Source organism: Vicia villosa, linkage group LG3 (assembly GCF_029867415.1).
Source record: "Vicia villosa cultivar HV-30 ecotype Madison, WI linkage group LG3, Vvil1.0, whole genome shotgun sequence".
In the NCBI taxonomy this organism is placed as follows: Eukaryota; Viridiplantae; Streptophyta; class Magnoliopsida; order Fabales; family Fabaceae; genus Vicia; species Vicia villosa.
Window position 1 is genome coordinate 193265481 of NC_081182.1, and position 19193 is coordinate 193284673.

The following is a 19193-nucleotide window of genomic DNA, read 5'->3' on the forward strand; positions in this document are numbered from 1 at the left end:
ATTTAAGTGCAAAGAGCACAACCATGGATGTGAATAATGATGAAAAAAGTTCGCAACAAAATCAGCACTACAACTATCAATAGAATTCAATTAAATTGTTTCAAACAAACCTTTTGGCATTTTAAAAATAGTAACATATACTAAGTCACCTTACTAAGATACATCACAAACTACAAACATAATTAAGTCACCTTACTGTATGCACTCAGATAGAATGGGATAAAACATAATTTCAACGAAGTTTCATTTTCCTTTCAACTTGAAACACTTTTACAGTCACAAAAATCATTGACATCTATAGATGAATAGCATTAAACAGAACAAAAAGAAATGTCATATGCACGATGAAACTCTTAAAGGTATGAGGCTGCTAAGCTAGTGCTAAATAGAAAGGAATTAGATATTGATAACAAAGATATCATAGTGACACATACCCGCATTTCGCGGACAAAAACTCCCACCTATGCAAAACCAATATGAATTATGCCATTATAACTCGACCCACACTCTTTGTTCTTTTTCACCTCTTTTCATTATAGCGCAATCACATTAAGCCCGTTATCCGTACACATTCATAGTAAGGAAACCGGTTAGCGACTATGATCCTTTTCATTAGCACAGGGTTCTGGTTAAAAAAGCGGCACACCCCTTTTTTTATAACCCATCGCAATTGTGGGGGATCGGACCGTAATCCGCCCTACCGAGTCCAATACCAGAGACCAATGGACCAACCAACAATGGGCGTTACTTTTTTTTTTTGAATCAACAACCGTTGGGCTAAATGACCGGGTGAGGGTCACCTAACTTAGAAGGTGTATTCTCATTTTTTTTCAATTTAATCGAACATTCGATAGTTATTTTTCAGGATCATTCACTTATATTCATCGGCCCCCTACGTAGAGCATGCTTAAGATGGTGCCGACTGCTAGTATAAACTACTTAAGAGGCTACTTCAAAACTTAGAACTCGAGGTCTCGGCATAATGGTTTTTCAAATTGGACACACATACTTAGGGAATTTAGGGTGTTAGGACGGTACCGATATTATCAAAACTTTCCTAAGTCTACTTAACATAGCTTAGACGGTAATGGTGAGATGGGCAAGTCTTCTTCTTCTTCTTCTTGGATGGTTGGCATCATGGATAATCTAGACAGCTTGGTTTGAAATTTTTGACGACAAATATAAGATTGTGTTGTCGATACCCGTTTGGACTCTATAGCCCTCTTATTTGCAAGCTTAGCCTCCAACACTCTTTTGTTCTTCATTAAATTCTTCATTGCCGTATTTAAGAGTATAATGTCGTTACTTGTGTATCTTATATTTTCACCCTTATGTATCTTAGATGGCATTGGTGAGACAGATGAGTCTTCTTCTTGGATGGTAGACATGATGGATAATCTAGACGGCATAGTTTGAAAGTTTTGACGACGAAGATAACATTGAGTTGTCGATACCCGTTTGGACTCTATAGCCCTCTTATTTGCAAGCTTAGCCTCCAACACTCTTTTGTTCTTCATTAAATTCTTCATTGCCGTATTCAAGAGTATAATGTCGTCACTTGTGTATCTAATATTTTCACCCTCGTGTATCTTAGATTGCATTGGTGAGACAGACGAGTCTTCTTCTTGTATGGTAGACATGATGGATAATCTAGACGGCTTGGTTTGAAAGTTTTGACGACGAAGAAAACATTGAGTTCTCGATACACGTTTGGACTGTATAAACATTTTATTTGCAAGCTTAGCCTCCAACCCTCCTTTGTTCTTCATCGAGTTCTTCATTGCGGTTTTTAAGAGTATCATGTTGTTACTTGTATAACTTATATTTTCACAATTGTTTTTGTAATCATGGTTTTTCTTTGGTTTTGATATTGGTGAGAACGTTGCTTTGGATGGATTCATTTTACTGTATAAGAGTAGTAACTATATGAATTAGGCTTTTTCTTGTGACTTTTTATATGAAAATGAGTCTAAAGAATGAATTATAATTTTGTGGTTCTCCATTAAATAGGTAGATTAGTTAGATAAAGGCTGTTATTTTTAAAAGGAAAAGTTTGTTAAAGTGATTTGAAAATAAGATTATAAATAATTGAAATCTATTGACTTCTTTTAAATTTTGTAACCATCTTTTTTTCACTTTGTGTTTGTCGTTGTTATCTAGCTGTTAATTTAAAATAAATTTCAATCAAAAATTAGTTTATAAAATTGAATAAAAATAATTAAACGTATTTATTATTTAGCATTTTAGTAACATTAAAAAAAAATTGTTACACTCGTTTTATAGGAAAAATTTGTTACACTAATTTTATAGGAATAGTTTGTTACACTAAGTTCAAATATTATTCTATTATTTAGTCTTTTAGTAACGCTCAGTTTGTTACACTTTTAAAATTAAGATTATAATAATTTGTTTTTTTTTTAAGAAAATAATGAGTTAATATCATAGCTCTAGTTTGTTTCAGGTATTTTTTAAATAATTATATAAGATTTGTTTGTTTCAAATTTTTAAAAATAATTTGTATGGTGTTGTATATTTTTCTTCTTTAAAAAATTACAAATATTTGTTTAAAAAATATTTTAAATAATTATTTTAAATATTTCAATATTTTCTATTATTATTTTTGGATATTAAAATTTCTTAAATTTATAAACATTTTTAAAAAATGTTTTCATAAAATGTTATTTTGAGTTACATATTTTTATAAATAACTAGTAAGAGACCCGTGCTCCCGCACGGGTAATTTAATTATGATATTGTATAAATAAAAAAAATAGTATTTTAGAATTTTCAAATAATAGTCATGAAATAAAAAAAAATAGCAATAAAATATGTCATAACACTTAGACAGTATCAAATACAAATATAAAATTTTAAATATAAATGCAAGATTTGAAAAGATTAACTTTTTTTTAAATGAACAGTATTTATATAGATATAATTATATCAATTAATCATATACAAAAGAAGAAAAAAATATAATTGTGAGATGGGGAAAAAAATAATATTTAAAAATAAAGATTTTATCTCTTAAATTAAATTAATGATTGATTAAACTAAAATAAAGTCTTTTTATTGACCCGTGAGACAAAAAGAGAATAAAAAGAATTTTAACAATCGAAAAAATAAAAAAAATATGTATTTCGTTGATAGTGACCTCTAAAATACAACCTAATAACATGTAAATTTATTTAATATTGTATAAATTATATTTAGAAACATGTAAATTTAAAATTAATAATTTAATTATAAATGAATAATAATCATTAAAATTCAACTATATTAAATAACTATATAAAAAAGAACATGTGAGGGAAAAAGTTGAAATTTAACAAATATAAATGTATATTTTTTAGATATAAATAGAAAATTAGAAATGATTAACTTATTTGTAAATTTTAAATATTAATTTTTATTTATTCCAAATAATATGATTGATTTTTTTTTATTTGATTATGTTTGTTTTTATGGTTAAGTGTATAAGTGTTTTGCACATGAAGACACCTGTATAACAAACAAAAACTAAATTATCATCAAACCCATTAATCAAAGTTCAACATGGTATAATAATCGAGTTAACTATATTGTAAAAAGTGAAAACACATGTATAACAAACAAAAACTAAATTGAGTATTGGTAGTAACACTCACTTGCTTGATAGTGGAATTGTTGAATTATTTTCATTCAAAGACATCTTTAGAATACGTAGTTAACATATAATAGATACAAAAAGTTGAATTCTTAAACATTGTTTTGGCCTAACTCTAAAACAGTTTATAATCATTATAACTCAATAGAAGAAAAAAAAGAAGAAGTAATAAATCACTAATTCAAGACAAGGCCAATCTTGTTTCATTAGTCTAGTGTTACAGTAGTTGATTCAATGAATCTTGCAGTTTTATTAATCTTTTCAAAATACATCAACAAAATAAACAATTAAGTTTTAGTATTAAACCTTATATTCCAACAATCGATAACTGAACACATTGATTAATTGGTTAAATCAATTGTTTTTCTAATCTAATCATTACAGAAAGTTTGTTTTACATTGGTTGAACCTATAAATTCTAAAACTAAATGCCAAATTCATAGATAAAAAGATAGAGGTTTCCAGGGATCTTAGCAACAGGACCATGGATATTTAAATCAATATACTTCTTATAAGGGTTTTAAATTTTATCCCATTTTGAATTGTCCTTCTCACCCCAACCAGTATTTGCAGCTCTGTACAAAAGTATAATGCAGTTAGTGCAGAACTAAAAATATACAATTAGTTAGCTAGAAAAATAGTAGCCATTGGCAAGCCATAAATGAAAACCACAACAGAATATTCAAAGCAATAGTAGTCTCTCATGTCAGACCAATATATTAAATATAAACACCCAATTACCTTCAAATATTCTTAATGCATTTGTCATTAGCTTGATTTCTTGTAAAACAGACTGCAAATTTTGTTGTTTGGCAAAACAGTGAGTTAACTATGGTAAGACATCAATCAAATTAACATCAAGAAGCTCAAAAAAATTCCAGGCTTTGAAACTTGTTATATCATGAAACCGGATGTTTCTTGCAAGAATTAGGTGTTTAGAACTTTACATAGACCACTATAGAGTATATGTGTGAGACACCTTTATGAATAGGATTAGATTTCCCAATTAATCTTTTAGAACACTTTGTATATTACTGATAGTTCCAGTGGCCAAATGTATCTCCTGAAATATTGCAATAACATTATTATCATTATGTTGAGATACTATCACATACTCAATTTGAGATAGCATCACGTTGGATTTAGGCTACATCACACTTCTAAAAACTTGATACCTGAACACTACTGTCATGGCATCCATAATATAATCTTCCATGAGCATGAGCCAAACACTTCACATAAGAGTGTTAGAAATTAGACATGCCTATACTCTAGCAATGTCTTCTAGAATAAATTGTTGTCAATCATTAAGTACAACTTCTAAAAACATAAGAAAAATAAATTAACAACCTTTTAGTAACTTAAAATAAGAAAACTCATGTCCATGTCTCTAACATATCTCTTCCTTTCTCTTTATATTCATTATTACCAATAGTAGATCTGCAAGTTAGGAACAAATTTCTTAAATCAGAGATCCTTTCTGTTCCGGCCACCGCTACATTCATAAACGAAATAAACAGTTTTTCCAAACCCTAAACTGGATTCAAATAACGAAGACGAAAGCGATAACTAAAACGCAAAAGAAAACCAAAATGAAAACGATTGCAAACCGATTCAAAAGGGAAAGGAGATGATTTGCGGTAGAGGTAGTCGCGCAACGTCAAGAAGCACCAAGCACCGATGGTTTGAGTTACAGTAAAGGAAAGGCATCCTTCCTATGTCAAAGGAGAGAAATCATGAATTACAAAAAGCAAAAGATGGATAAATTTCCACTTGCACAGATCCATGCTAGAAATGATAGGTACATTGATAATAGAGATGGGTAAATTTAAAAAAAAAAAAAAAAGATGAAACCAACATAGGTAATTTTCTTACAATGATGATGAAATATTCCCTCTGCCTGTTCCATTATTTCTCCTCTTTAATGTAAATCCTGTAATATTTACTACTTTGTTAATATTTATTCGTCTTGTGAGTTAAGCAAGAAGAAATGTTTGTGGAATGACTTGTTAGATTTGAACGAGTCTTTCAAAGATGGAGAATGGATCCTGGGAGGGGATTTTAATGCTATTAAAAATAGTAGTGAAAGGAAAGGAAGGGCTTTAACGGTGAACCATAAAGGAAAGGAGCTTTTTTCGGAGTTTATTGATAAAACGTTGGTGGACATTCCGTGCAAGGGAAAAAGTTCTCGTGGTTTGGTGGGGATGGGATGAGTAGAATAGACCGATTTCTCTTATCTAGTAACATTGTGAATAGATGGGAATTGGTCGGTCAATTTATTGGTGATAGAGACATTTTAGATCATTGTCTTATTTGGATAACGACAGACCATTTGAATTGGGGACCTAAGCCGTTTAGTTTCAATAATGAATGGTTTTTTTTTATTCTTTCATTCCTTTTGTAGAGAAAAAGTGGAAAAGTACGAAGATGGAAGGAAGAGTTGATTTTGTTCTAAAAGAAAAGTTTAGGCTTCTTAAAGATAAACTTCGAAGTTGGAATAAGGAGGTTTTGGGAAAACTGATTTGGAGATGGAGGAAGGCGTTCGTGACATGAAAATTGCAGATGAAAGGTTAGTTTCCGAATCTAACTCTTTTTTTGCCGATAATGTTGAGGAAAGAAGTTTGTAGTAAGTTAAGAATTTGAGGATAAAGGAAAGTATGTTATTGCAAAAATCTAGATTGAGATGGTTGAAGAAGGGAGATTCTAATAGAGATTTTTTTCATAAGGTGATGAAACAAAGAAGGATACATAATCATTTAGGACCTGTCCTTACCCCAGGAGGTTTGGTGGAATCGGTAGTGGATGTTAAAGAGGCCGTTTATTCTCATTTTGGGAATAAATTCATTGAAACGGAAGAGGTTAGACCTTTGTTGGATGAAATTTCTTTTAAGTCCATAAAGTGCGGAGGAGGGATGGAAATTGAGAAACCTTTTTTAGAAAATGAAATTAAAGAGGCGATTTGGAATTGTGGAGGGGTTAAAAGCCCGTTTCTGGATGGATACTCTTTTCTTTTTATTAAGAAATGTTGGTTTTTTCTTAAAGAAGCTTTCATCAATTATTTTAATTACTTCTTTGTTGACTTTTATTCCGAAGACTCATAATCCGGTTAGCTTGGATGATTATAGGCCAATTTGCTTAGTGGGTTGTATGTATAAAGTGGTGACTAAACTTTTGTCGGGGAGATTAGAAAAAGTGTTAAATTCCATCGTTTCTCCAGGTCAAAATGCTTTTGTTCCCGGTAGACATTTGTTAGATGGTATGCTAGTGGCGAAATATGTGGTTGGTTTTTCTAAGAATGAGGGTAGGAAGTGCATTCTTTTTAAAGTTGACTTTGAGAAGGCGTGTGATAAGGTAAGTTGGAGTTTTCTTCGTTATATGCTTCAAAGGATGGGTTTTGGGATAAAATGGTTGAAATGGATAAAGTTGTTGGTGTTCAAAAGTAATTTGTCGGTTCTTGTCAACGGGAGTCCAACTAAGGAATATTTGGTTTCAAGAGGGTTGATGCAAGGTGATCCTCTTTCTCCTTTCCTTTTTGTTTTAGTGGCGGAAGGATTTACGGGAATTGTGAGACAATCCATTGAATTAGAGGATTTTCAAAGATTCAATATTAAGGGTTCTTGTTGGGTGGATATTTTACAATTAGCGGATGATACGCTTATTGTGGGAGATGGAAGTTGGAAACAAGTGTGGGCAATTAAGGTGGTTCTCCGAGCCTTTGAAATAGTTTCGGGTATTGGTATCAATTATCATAAGAGTAAATTGATTGACATAAATTCTAGTGCTCACTTAATGGATGCGGCGTCACACTTTCTTTCTTATAAGCTGGAAGAAAGTAATTTTTTTTTCTCGGAATTCCTATAGGTTTCAATCCTAGGAAGAAAGCCACTTGGAATCCTCTTTTAGTAAAGTTGAAGAATCGTTTGGAAGGGTGGACGAATCGTTTTTTTAAATTTAGGAGGTAGAATTACTCTCTTGAAGTTGGTGCTTAGTTCTTTATCTATTTTCACTATGTCTTTTTATACAATGCCATTGAAGGTGGTGAAAAGGTTTATTTCCATTCAAAGTAGATTTCTATGGGGCGGAGTGGAGGAGAAGAGAAGAATTCATTTGGTGAAATGGAAGGATGTTAAACTTCGTTTTGAGAAAGGAGGATTGAGAGTTAAAAATATGGTTTGGTTCAGTACGGCTCTCCTTAACAAGTGGAGGTGGAGGATTCTTCAAGGCCATAATTCCCTTTGGTTTAATGTCTTGAACGTGCGGTTTGGAGATTTATCCTCTTTGGTTTTTTGTGGTGGAAACGATTGTAAAAATTCCTCCATCGCTTATTTTTGGTGGAGGGATATTTTAAAATTAAACTCTCTTTTCTCTTGTGATTCTATTGTTGATTGTAGTAGGTTCATTATTCATAATCGCTTCAATTCACCTTTTTTGGAAGGATTATGCTTGGGAGGCTCGTCTTTGAAGGAAAATTTTCCGGAATTATTCAAGGCTTCTAGTTTGGAGAATGTTTCGGTTGCGGCCATGGGAAGGTTGGGTGTAGATGGTTGGATTTGGGGTGATTTTGGTTTATCCAAGGCTAGATTGAATGGTGATGCGGTGTTGGAGGATATAGTCCTAATGAGGGGGCGTTTGGAGGAGTTTTAAGGGTGGTCGGTAGGTAAAGATGAGGTGGTTTGGCAAGGTAAAGAGGGGGGTGATTTTTCGGTAGCTTCTTGTTATGCTTTTAATGAGAAATTGCGTATGCATTTTGGCCCCCCGGTTAAGAGTGCCGAAGCTTTCGGGATTTTGTGGAAATTGGATATGCCGTATAAAATCAAGGCTTTTTGGTGGAGACTTTTCCATAATAGGCTTCCTACAAAAGACCTCTTGATGCTTACAGGTATGTCCTTTACGCATGATAATTTAAAGTGTATATTATTTGATGTTGATATGGAAGATAGGAGTCATTACTTTTTCAATTGTGGGGTTGTTAAAAAGATATGGAGTGAGATAGCTTTTTGGGTGGGTAAAGGGGTTAGGACGGAGGAAGAGTGTTTATCGAATTTTATGGAGTGACACTTATTCTTTCATAATCACAAAGTTAGAGATTGTAAATTGGGTTTGGTGTGACTCGCTACCACTTAGACACTTAGGCCAAGAATTTAACATTCCAAACGATGTTGGAGAATCCTTAGTTCTCCCATTATTATATTTCTTGATTAAAAAACAATAAAATAAAATTTCTACATTATCACAAGATCTCGTTGAAACAATTCTCACATGAAGAAATTCTATTAAAAAAATCTATAAGCAATGGTACCCTTTATGTATTCAAATATTAATACCATGGAAATGAAGGATCATTTAAATTACATAGTTTAAGAAATATAAAGTGTTGTTCTGTAAAAAAAATTAAAAAATATAAAGTGTAACCAAATCTTTCATAAATTTATTGGAATTGACGGGGATGGGATGGGCAGATGGATTGGACGGGTATGGAGATGAGGTTACTTGGGTATTTCGGAATTGGTGGTTTTGGAGGTGGGTTTGGTGACAAAGCTCACGGTATTACGGAACCGGCTAGTTGCGTTTGGGAGAGTGCTCAATGTGAAGGATTATGTCTTTTGGTCGCTTGACTTGGATAAGGGATATACGGTTTCTTTGTGTTATTCTTGTTATGCCTCGTCGCGTATTCCGTATGGTCCGCCTAATAAATTTGATGGGGAGTTGGAATTGATTTGGAGGTTAGAGATCCTTTTTAAGATAAAAGCATTTGATTGGAGGCTTTTTGTGAATAGGTTACCCACCAAAGACCTCTTGGTGTATAGAGGTATTAATTTAACTTCTACTAACTTAAATTGTATTTTTTGTGACTTGCATTTGGAAGATAGAGATCATATTTTCTTTAAGTGCAAAATGATTAAGATTATTTGGAAGGAAATTGCTTCGTGGGTGGGTTTCCCGGAAGGGACAACGGAAGGGTGTATTCCGTCCTTTATGGAATGGCATTCTTTGGGCCATGTAAAAAGAATTAAGGTTGGTAAATTGAGGGTGTTTTGGTTAGCCACTTCATGGATTATTTGGTTGACAAGGAATGATTTTTGTTTTAGCAACAAAGTTGGAATATCAACAATATGGTTTAGAATATCAAGGTTTGGGTTTGGAGGTGGTCTTTTTTTTTGGCGATATTGCTCATTGTAATTTTTATGAGTTTAGCAAAGACTATTTGCCTTTTAAGTCGTAATTTTATTTGGTCTGTAATATCGTAAGTAGGCGACCTCAAACCGTTTGTTGTGTATAAGGTTGGAGAATCCTTAGATCTCCCGTTAATTAATATCTTGCTTAAAAAAAAAATTATTGGAAGTAATTCATTATATTAAATTAATTGTCAATTATAATATTTATAAATTCAATTAATCATTATCGAATTTCAACCAATCAAATTATGAATGAAAACTACAATATATTCAAACTATTGTTTTGCAGTGCCTAAATTTCTAAGAAGTAACACTGTAGCAGTCTTTATTGGCTTGATTCCAGCTAAAATTTAAACTTTTAGATTATATTATAAATATAAATAATTTAATTTAGAATATTTAATCATGTCTCATCACTAAAATATTATCCAATCTAATATAGTTTATTTGTAATTTATCTCATTATTTTAAGAATTACATATTCTACCATAAAAATTCAAACGAGTTAAATAATATGCAATACTTATAAATATAACAATTTGTTACAAATGTTTATGAAACAAAACTAGTATTTTTTTTAAATAAGCAATTTATAAGATATCGCACTATAGGTGCAACCCTTACAAAAACATAAACTCTAAACTGAATGGTTACAAGAAAGCGGTAATCTATCATATAAGAAAAGTCTACCATTTCCTCATCTCTTAGCTATGCCACATCATCTTCTCTTCCCACAAAAATCCACGTCATCACTTCCAATTGTGTGTTGCTGATCACATGCTGTTATTTGATCATTTAACTTCTGCTACATTCAACTTCTCACACATTCATGATGCTGCAGTTATGATTCTTTGCCTCCCTCTAGCCATCCACTTTCCAAACGGTTTACACACATAAATGGTCTCATGTAATGGTTTACATATATATCTCTCACTACTCCACGATCCATTTATGGTTTTCCTTTCACTTTTCTTCTCCATTTAGGGTTTCTTTTTTCCTTCAATTCGATATCCATCCACCGCGAAACATGCTGATAACATGTGAGTTTCTTCTCCCGATTTCGTTTTTTCGATTTAATGTTTCCGATCTCGTGTTCGTTTTTGTTTGGTAGGTTGAAGCGCAAGGACGCTGGTGCTGGAACTAAGCAATCGAAGATGGCTGTGAAGGATCCTAATTTGCTTCGTTTTCATGTATGTTTCCGTGTTGAAAATCATTCGATCTACTTTGTTAATTTAATTGTCACATAAGATGAATGTAACATGAAGGAATTGATTTAGTTCATTTAGGTTGTGATGGCTTTTGTAAATTTTAAATCACAATTACAATTTCTTTCACTGCAGAAATAACACTGTTGTTGAACTCAATGCCACCACAAATTCAGTAAGTGCTGCATATATAGCATTTGTTAATATGAATTAATATGGTTTCCTTATTATTGTGGTGTTGCATTCTGATTTCTTAGGTGAATAATAATATTTGGTTGGGAGAAAATATTGAACAAAATCATCAAAGAAACCAAACTAAGAATGAAAAAAACAAGACAAAAAATCTGATTATGAAAAAAAAAGAAAATGGTGATGTGATAATGGAGATGGAAGAAGATATTATGTCTTGGCCTGAGTTATTTGCATGGGAGTTGAAAAATGCAAATGGAGGATTGTTGATCAAAGAGGAAGATGTTCCAATGATTTCAAGAATATATTATTGATTTTAGCAAGTAATGATTTCAAGAATATGTTTCATCCATTTTTCAATATTTGTTTTATTTTGTTTTACTTTGGACATAAGAAATGATAAATTATTTGTTGGATATTTCGTTTCGTATCTTTTAGTAAATTATACGATATCAATTAGAAAAGGAAAATGAAGAATATATTGTAACATATAATAAACAAATTATTTAAGTAATAGGATTTATTATTAAAACAAATTTAAGTATACCAAATTGGGTTAATATTTTTTTATACCAACAAATTAAAGTATATACCAAATTGGGTTTAAAATTGGATGTAATCCATATTATTTAAGTAAGAACCTTCTATTCACTTTGATGATATATATATATATATATATATATATATATATATATATATATATATATATATATAACTGAGCTGCTATCTCTTTTTCTTTTTCTTTGCTTTTGTCATATTTTCTAAGGAGTACATGATTTAAAATAAAAACTTAATGTATATATTTAAAAAGTTACAGTATTAATATAATGAAAAGTAATATCCCTTTAATGTCTCTATTTTAAATTAGTTTGAAGAGTTTAGATTTTAAATAAAAAAAAGTTATTAGTTTTATTGTAAAATTAGTTTTTATTTATAAAATTAGTATAAATTAGTATAATATTTTATATAAGTGTATTAAAAAAATTACTAATTTTTATATCAATGTCTTTTCAAAACATTATATATTAGTAGTAATTAAAACAATGATTGCCAAAAATATACTACCATTAATTGCAATTATATATTTATATTTGATTAGTTATTTCTTTTATATTTGTATCTAATTTTTTTCCTTCATAATTCTTATTGCATAAATATTGTATGATATTTTTTTTTATTAATCATACCATTTATTTCTAATTTTTACTCTTATATAGACATAGAAGATTTTATGTACTTTACCTTTTAGCGACATGAAATGTATGGGCAAAGAAGACGTAAACCTTATGTGCCAAAGAAAACTTAAAATAAATTGGTTCATATATTTTTTATCAACGAATTAAAAATAATACTATATTATAATAATAAATATTAATAATGTGATAAAAAGATAAAAATATCGAAGATACATAATTTTCTTCTATTAATTTTCTATTTTAATCGTTAAATTTAATTAATTGTAATTAATGTACTACATGTTATAACTCAGGTTTGTTCACATAATTGATGATTTTAAATTATTTCCTATAAAGTTAGAAAATATTTTCTCTTTTATTTCTTTTTAAAAGCAACACCTTAAAACAAATCACATATCAATTATTGTTGTCATTTAAAGCAATATTAACAAAATAGGACCGTTTCTGTTACACTTATGAAAATATTATAGGCCTTAAATCATTCCAAATATATGTAGATATTGTGTTTGTATATTACATAATATGATGATTGAAAATTACTAGATCATTGACCCGTGCGATACACTGGTATTTCAAATCGAATTTTATAATATTAATATTTATTTTATAATTATAATATATTAAATTATTTTATTAATGTTACATATAACAATTATATTATCATATTAATATATTTTCTACTAATATTATTATGTTATATATAACTTTATATTTTATTTATCATAAAAATTAAAATATTCATAATTTTATTAATATAATACCACAAAATTTTAAATGAAAATTTTATTAATATTAAAATTAGTCTTATACTATCATATATTGTAGAATTAGTATAATTTTATTCATAATAATATTAGTATAATAACATGTGCGATTGAGAGAAGTAAAATAATATGAAAATGTTTTTAAAAAAAACTTAATAATACAAAGAAATTCAAAAGTCAATATAATAACACATGATTATATTTGTACACGATTAAATTATTGACATTTATGTTTTTAATTTTTCGTTGTGAGTTTAATTTCAACTTAAAACAATAATAATTATTGATACTTAATAATTATGTCCTTTGATTATTTTTTATTCAAGATGATTAAATGTATGATTTTAATACTTAAATGTATGAATTTAATACTTATTATGTGAAGGGGATTTAACTTTTCATTCTTCGTAACCAGTACTATTTTGTATAAATATTTTGTCACTAAGGATACGAATAAATTATATATTATTTGGTTTTAATTGCATTACCTTTCAAATTTCTCAATGATTATTTGACTTTAAGTGATAAATCTTTCTAATTTTATATTGTAATATTTATGGTTTCCATTTAAGATACAATCTTTTTTAAGATAATAATACATGGAATTAATTTTTATTTTTCACAATTATCAATTTTCAATGCTTATTCTCAATACTTATTTTAAAAATAACTATGGTTACAGATTACTTATAAATGATGTCAACATACGGGAAAATAATATATCATTATTTCAAATATTTGTATAAATGATATTATTTTTGTCTCTTAATTTTGTTCTCCAATATCTCTTATTTTACTTTTAAGACTATTAAAATGAGCCAAATATTAGAAACGAGTCAAATTTTTATATTTGAAGTTTTAAAATAAATTCTAAAAATTAGTGTTACTTTACAATTTTGTTAACAAATAATCATCTTTATGTTAGTTTCTACATATATTCAGGTAGATTAAATAATCTAATTTGTTTTCTTTTTTCTACTTTTTACTTTTAAATGAAAGTTAATTTTACTTTAAAATAGTCTTTAATTTTTTTATTTAATAATATATACATTATATTTTATTTTTCTATTTTTTAAATTATAAAATATTACGTACAATTAAAAATAAATGATGAAACATAACATCAAACATGATTTAGTATTATCAATTGAATGACATTTTTATAAGAATGACATATATTTATACCGATACAAACGGGTACTTATATGATACATGTATATGATACTGCTATTAACACATTTAATTAAATATTGAATAATAACAAGAATTAGTTTACTATTGATTTAAATATTTTTATAGATAATTCCAAACAAAATTATTTATATATAGGAATAATTATACGATCGATTTAAATATTTTTATATATGGAATAATGTATTTGATTTGTAAATTTATTTTAATCGATTAATATTAACAGAAATATGAAGTTAGTGATCAAAATATTGAATATTAACGGGAATATTAAATTACTGATCAAAATATTGAATATTAACGGGAACATGAAATTACTAATCAAAATATTGAATAATAACGGAAACATGAATTTACTAATAACGGGAACATGAAATTATTGATAAAAATATTGAATATTAACAGGAACATGAAGTTACTGATCAAAATATTAATATTAGCGGCAACATGAAGTTACTAATCAAAATATTGAATATAAAGGAACATGAAGTTACTAATAAAAATATTGAATATTAACGGGAATATTAAATTACTGATCAAAATATTGAATATTAACGGGAAGTATATCATTATTATACATCTTTGGTGATTATGAAAAGTGTATAATTAAATTATTTTCAATTAATTATTCATTTGTATGGTTAAAGTATTTTCAACCATTATTTTTTTAAATGATTTAGTTACTAATTCAAATTAATATAGAATATGAATAAATGATTTAATATTAGTAATTTTATAACTTTACCCATTTTAACCAAAATTTAGTCTTTTATTAATACCTTTTATTATTCTCAATTGAAATGCGCAAAAACGACGGGTACCCGTACGAACACACATGAATCAAAGTGACGGCTGCCATTCAACTGTACTGGTGGATTGCATGAATTTAAATATCTATAAGATATGGGAACAAGCTCAAACGTTGGTGCCTACGCGCATATGGGCTTCAGTACGTGAATTTTTTAAACTGCGAATATGGGAACGAGTCCCTACTAGCATCTATCATTTGTTACTCCGTTATCTTTCTTTTCTTAAAAAATAAATTAAACGAATTAAAATATCTATAGGATACGGAAACAAGCTCAAACGTTGGTGCCTACGCGAATATGGGGTTCAGTACGTGAATTTTTTAAACTGCGGATATGGGAACAGGTCCCTACTAGCATCTATCATTTGTTATTCCATTATCTTTCTTTTGTTAAAAAATAAATTAAACGAATTTAAATATCTATAGGATACGGGAACAAGCTCAAACGTTGGTGCCTACACAAATATGGGCTTAATTACGTGAATTTTTTAAACTGCGGATATAGGAACAGGTCCCTACTAACATCTATCATTTGTTATGTCATTATCTTTCTTTTGTTAAAATAATAAATTAAACGAATTTAAATATCTATAGGATACAGGAACAACCTCAAACGTTGGTGCCTACGCGAATATGGGCTTCAGTACGTGAATTTTTTAAACTGCAGATATGGGAACGGGTCCCTACTAGCATCTATCATTTGTTATGCTATTATCTTTCTTTTGTTAAAAAAATAAATTAAATATATGCACTTTGAAATATTTATATAATATATGTTTGTATCACTTTAATTGTATTTTAATTGTCCTAAAATATATTAATTATAGTTTAATTATTAATGACTTTTTTTTCAATATTCAATTTGTTTAATATTAGTAACTTCATAATTTTAACCATTTTAACCACAATTTAGTTGTTTACGAATACCTTTTATTATCCTCAATCCAAATGCACCTTTGACTTGGCTGTTATAATAGCTATATTTTTTAATTCATAGGACACGGGATCAGGCTCAAACGTTGATGCCCACACAGATATGGGTTTCAGTACGTGAATTTTTTAAACTGCATATATGGGAACGGGTACTATAGTACCATATTCATACCCTACTAATTTGTAAGTTTTTCAATTTTAACTAAAATATAATCTTTTACTAATACCTTTTATTTGACTCAATCCAAATACGCGAAAACGACGGGTACGCGTGCGATACAGTAAAATATTATTAAATTGACTTATCAAATTAGGCCCAATATATTCTTACAAACATTTAGGCCCAACACTTTAAAAATAACTTCTGTTTTCCACACACTATTTTTCTTTATGATAACCTCTAATCTAAATTATAATTTTTTCCTAACATTTCTGATTTTTCTAAACCCAAATACGCGGAAACGACCAGTACCCGTGCGAACGCACGGGTAAGACACTAGTTTATTCCAATGGTAGAAACTATTTTGATACAAAGAATGACTTAAAGTCATTCATCTCCAAGAAAGGAAAATTACATTTGAAATTTGGTTTCATTGCTTACAAGTACATAAGTATTGGCTAAATTAAATTTTGATAACGTATTTTATATCTATATGTTTTGTGTATAGTACTATTTATTTATTTTTAGATGAGCAAACCAATATTAATGTGCACCAACCAATAGATTTATGCAATAATTATAAATATAACAATTTGTTTTAAAATCTATATTAACATGTGAATTAGTCCTTTCGACTACCATATTAATGTGCACCAACCAATAGAAGTTAAATATAAAGAACCTAATCAATTATTTAGAAAATTTTGAAGATTAATGATAAACTGATCAATTTAAGTGTAAACTACCAAATGAACTACTTAAGAAATCTTGAGAATCAGACATGATGGATAATCTAGAAGGCGTGGTTTGGAAGTTTCAAAGACGATTCCAATGTTTTTCTGATAAACGTTTAGCTTTAACAACCATGTTTCTTGCAAACACAACCTTCTCTCTTCCTTTATTCCTCATTGAGTTCTTCATTGCCAATTTCAAAAGAATCATGTCGTTGCTGGTGTATCTTATCTTTTTACCTTCACTTTTGTGATTATTCTTTTTCTTTGATTTTGGTGGCAATGTTGCTTTGCATGGATTCATGTCTTTGTATATGAGTAGTAGCTAGATGATGTAGGGCTTTTTCTTGTAATGTAAAATATTTAAATGTGTTATGAATGAATTAAAATTTTGTGGTTCTCCTCCATTAAAAGTGGCTACTTTTGTTAAGGAAAAGTATGTTAAGAATATTAAAATCAAGATTTTGATTTGATTTGTAAATCTATTCATTGATTTTTAGATTTTATAATTATATTTTTTTTCACTTCATTTTTGTTGTTTTCTTAAAATAAAATAATGTTTTAAATAAAAATCGATTTCAATAGTTTTTTTTAAATATTTTTGTTATACCCCAAAATTTGCCCACATATTTTTCAAGAAAACTCCAATCTGAAAATTAAGGGTCTCATATAATCATGGATTTTTATTTCAACAAATATCCTGACATATGAAATACTTAGTTTTTAGAATTTTTCTTATACAGTAATTTGGCTTGCAGTTGAATTTATTCTTACGCAAACACCAAATACTGTTTATTACTTCGCACATGCTATTTATTTATTTACAGATAAATAGTACTGACACAATTGGTACAGAGTTAAAATCTTTTTGCAGGCGCAGAATCAGGAAACTCAGACTGTACTGGTAACAGTATATTAGTTATTTATTATGTCTCTGTTTTTTTAACAAGTCATGTAAATAAACTTTCATTTTTCACATAAAACAAAAAAAAACAAAAAAAGAAAATTAACTTTGACTGTTGATTTTTCACTTTAACTGCTGCTTCAGTACCTGAACAGTCAGTTGACAGCCAAACTGCTGGCAGTACAATTCTCAGTGTTTTGTACCATCAATCAAATCAATCTTTCACAATTCAAAATTCCAAGATTTTTGTTCTAGAAGTCTTCTGAATATCACGCGATTAGCAGAGACTCAACACTGCACAAAAATCAGGTACGCTTAACTGTCTCCTACACAAACAGTCCCTAATCAGGGTTTTTCTTGTTTTTACAGGAGCAACAAGTTTTTTGAGAGCTCAAATGGATTTCATACACATCCATATATCTCAAAGTACCATCATACAAATTTTCAAACTTCAATTCACTCAGACGCACCGTCAGCAGCTCAAACAGTCAACAGACGACCCGTTTGACCAAAAAAAGTCAACAGACAGTCAAAAATGAAATTTTTTGTCAAAGTCCATATTTTGTCAAAGGATTCATCATTTGATCATTGGATGATCATAATTCATCAAGGAAAGATCAAAAATCAACAAAACTCTAAGATTCAAAATTAGGGTTTTTGCCTGAAAAGTCAACTCAACTTTGACTGATCATAACTCTCTCATCCTTCATCCAAAAAATTCAAACCAAAGCTTGTTTTGAAGGAAATTCAATTATCTTTCAAATGCAATTGATCCCATGGTCATTGCATTCACCATTTGAAAAATATGGCCAAAGACATTACAGGTCATTTTCAAAGTCAACAAAAAGACACTTTTTTCAAAAGGATACACAAGGAGCATCAAAAATCATTTTGACATGAGACCAAAGACATTGGTTAGAGGACTCTTTGAGGTTTCTAAAAAGTGCAAGATCTCCTTCATATGACAAAAATTGAGGGATTTACACCTTGTTGAAGTTGGCTAAATTTTGGAAAATGCATGAAACCAACATTGTTCAAAATTGCATTTTTTCCAAAAGGGGCCAAGTTTTTATGGTTCAAACATCTTTGCCATGTTACTATGGGCCTCCCACGACCAAGACAAAGCCCACATCATTTTTCTCCATTTTTTTTTGATTTAATTTTAACATTTAAGATTAAATTAAAAAGGAAAAAAGGAAGGATAAATCATAGCTTATTTTTTAAGCTAAAAGCTCACACATGTGGCTTAATTATGAAGCAAGAAAGCTGCAAGGAAAGGCTAAGGAAAGA

At 29.2% G+C, this 19193-nt stretch overlaps 1 long non-coding RNA gene across 1 annotated transcript; it reads right to left on the reverse strand.

The window, feature by feature from the left end:
* Nucleotides 1-3958: 3958 nt before the first annotated feature.
* LOC131657054 (uncharacterized) lies at nucleotides 3959-5658 on the reverse strand. The gene is made up of 7 exons (XR_009300450.1): nucleotides 5522-5658; nucleotides 5257-5361; nucleotides 4997-5086; nucleotides 4822-4878; nucleotides 4626-4709; nucleotides 4388-4439; nucleotides 3959-4221 (listed from the first exon to the last, which is right to left on the reverse strand). It is a non-coding gene; the product is annotated as an uncharacterized LOC131657054 (long non-coding RNA).
* Nucleotides 5659-19193: the final 13535 nt, after the last annotated feature.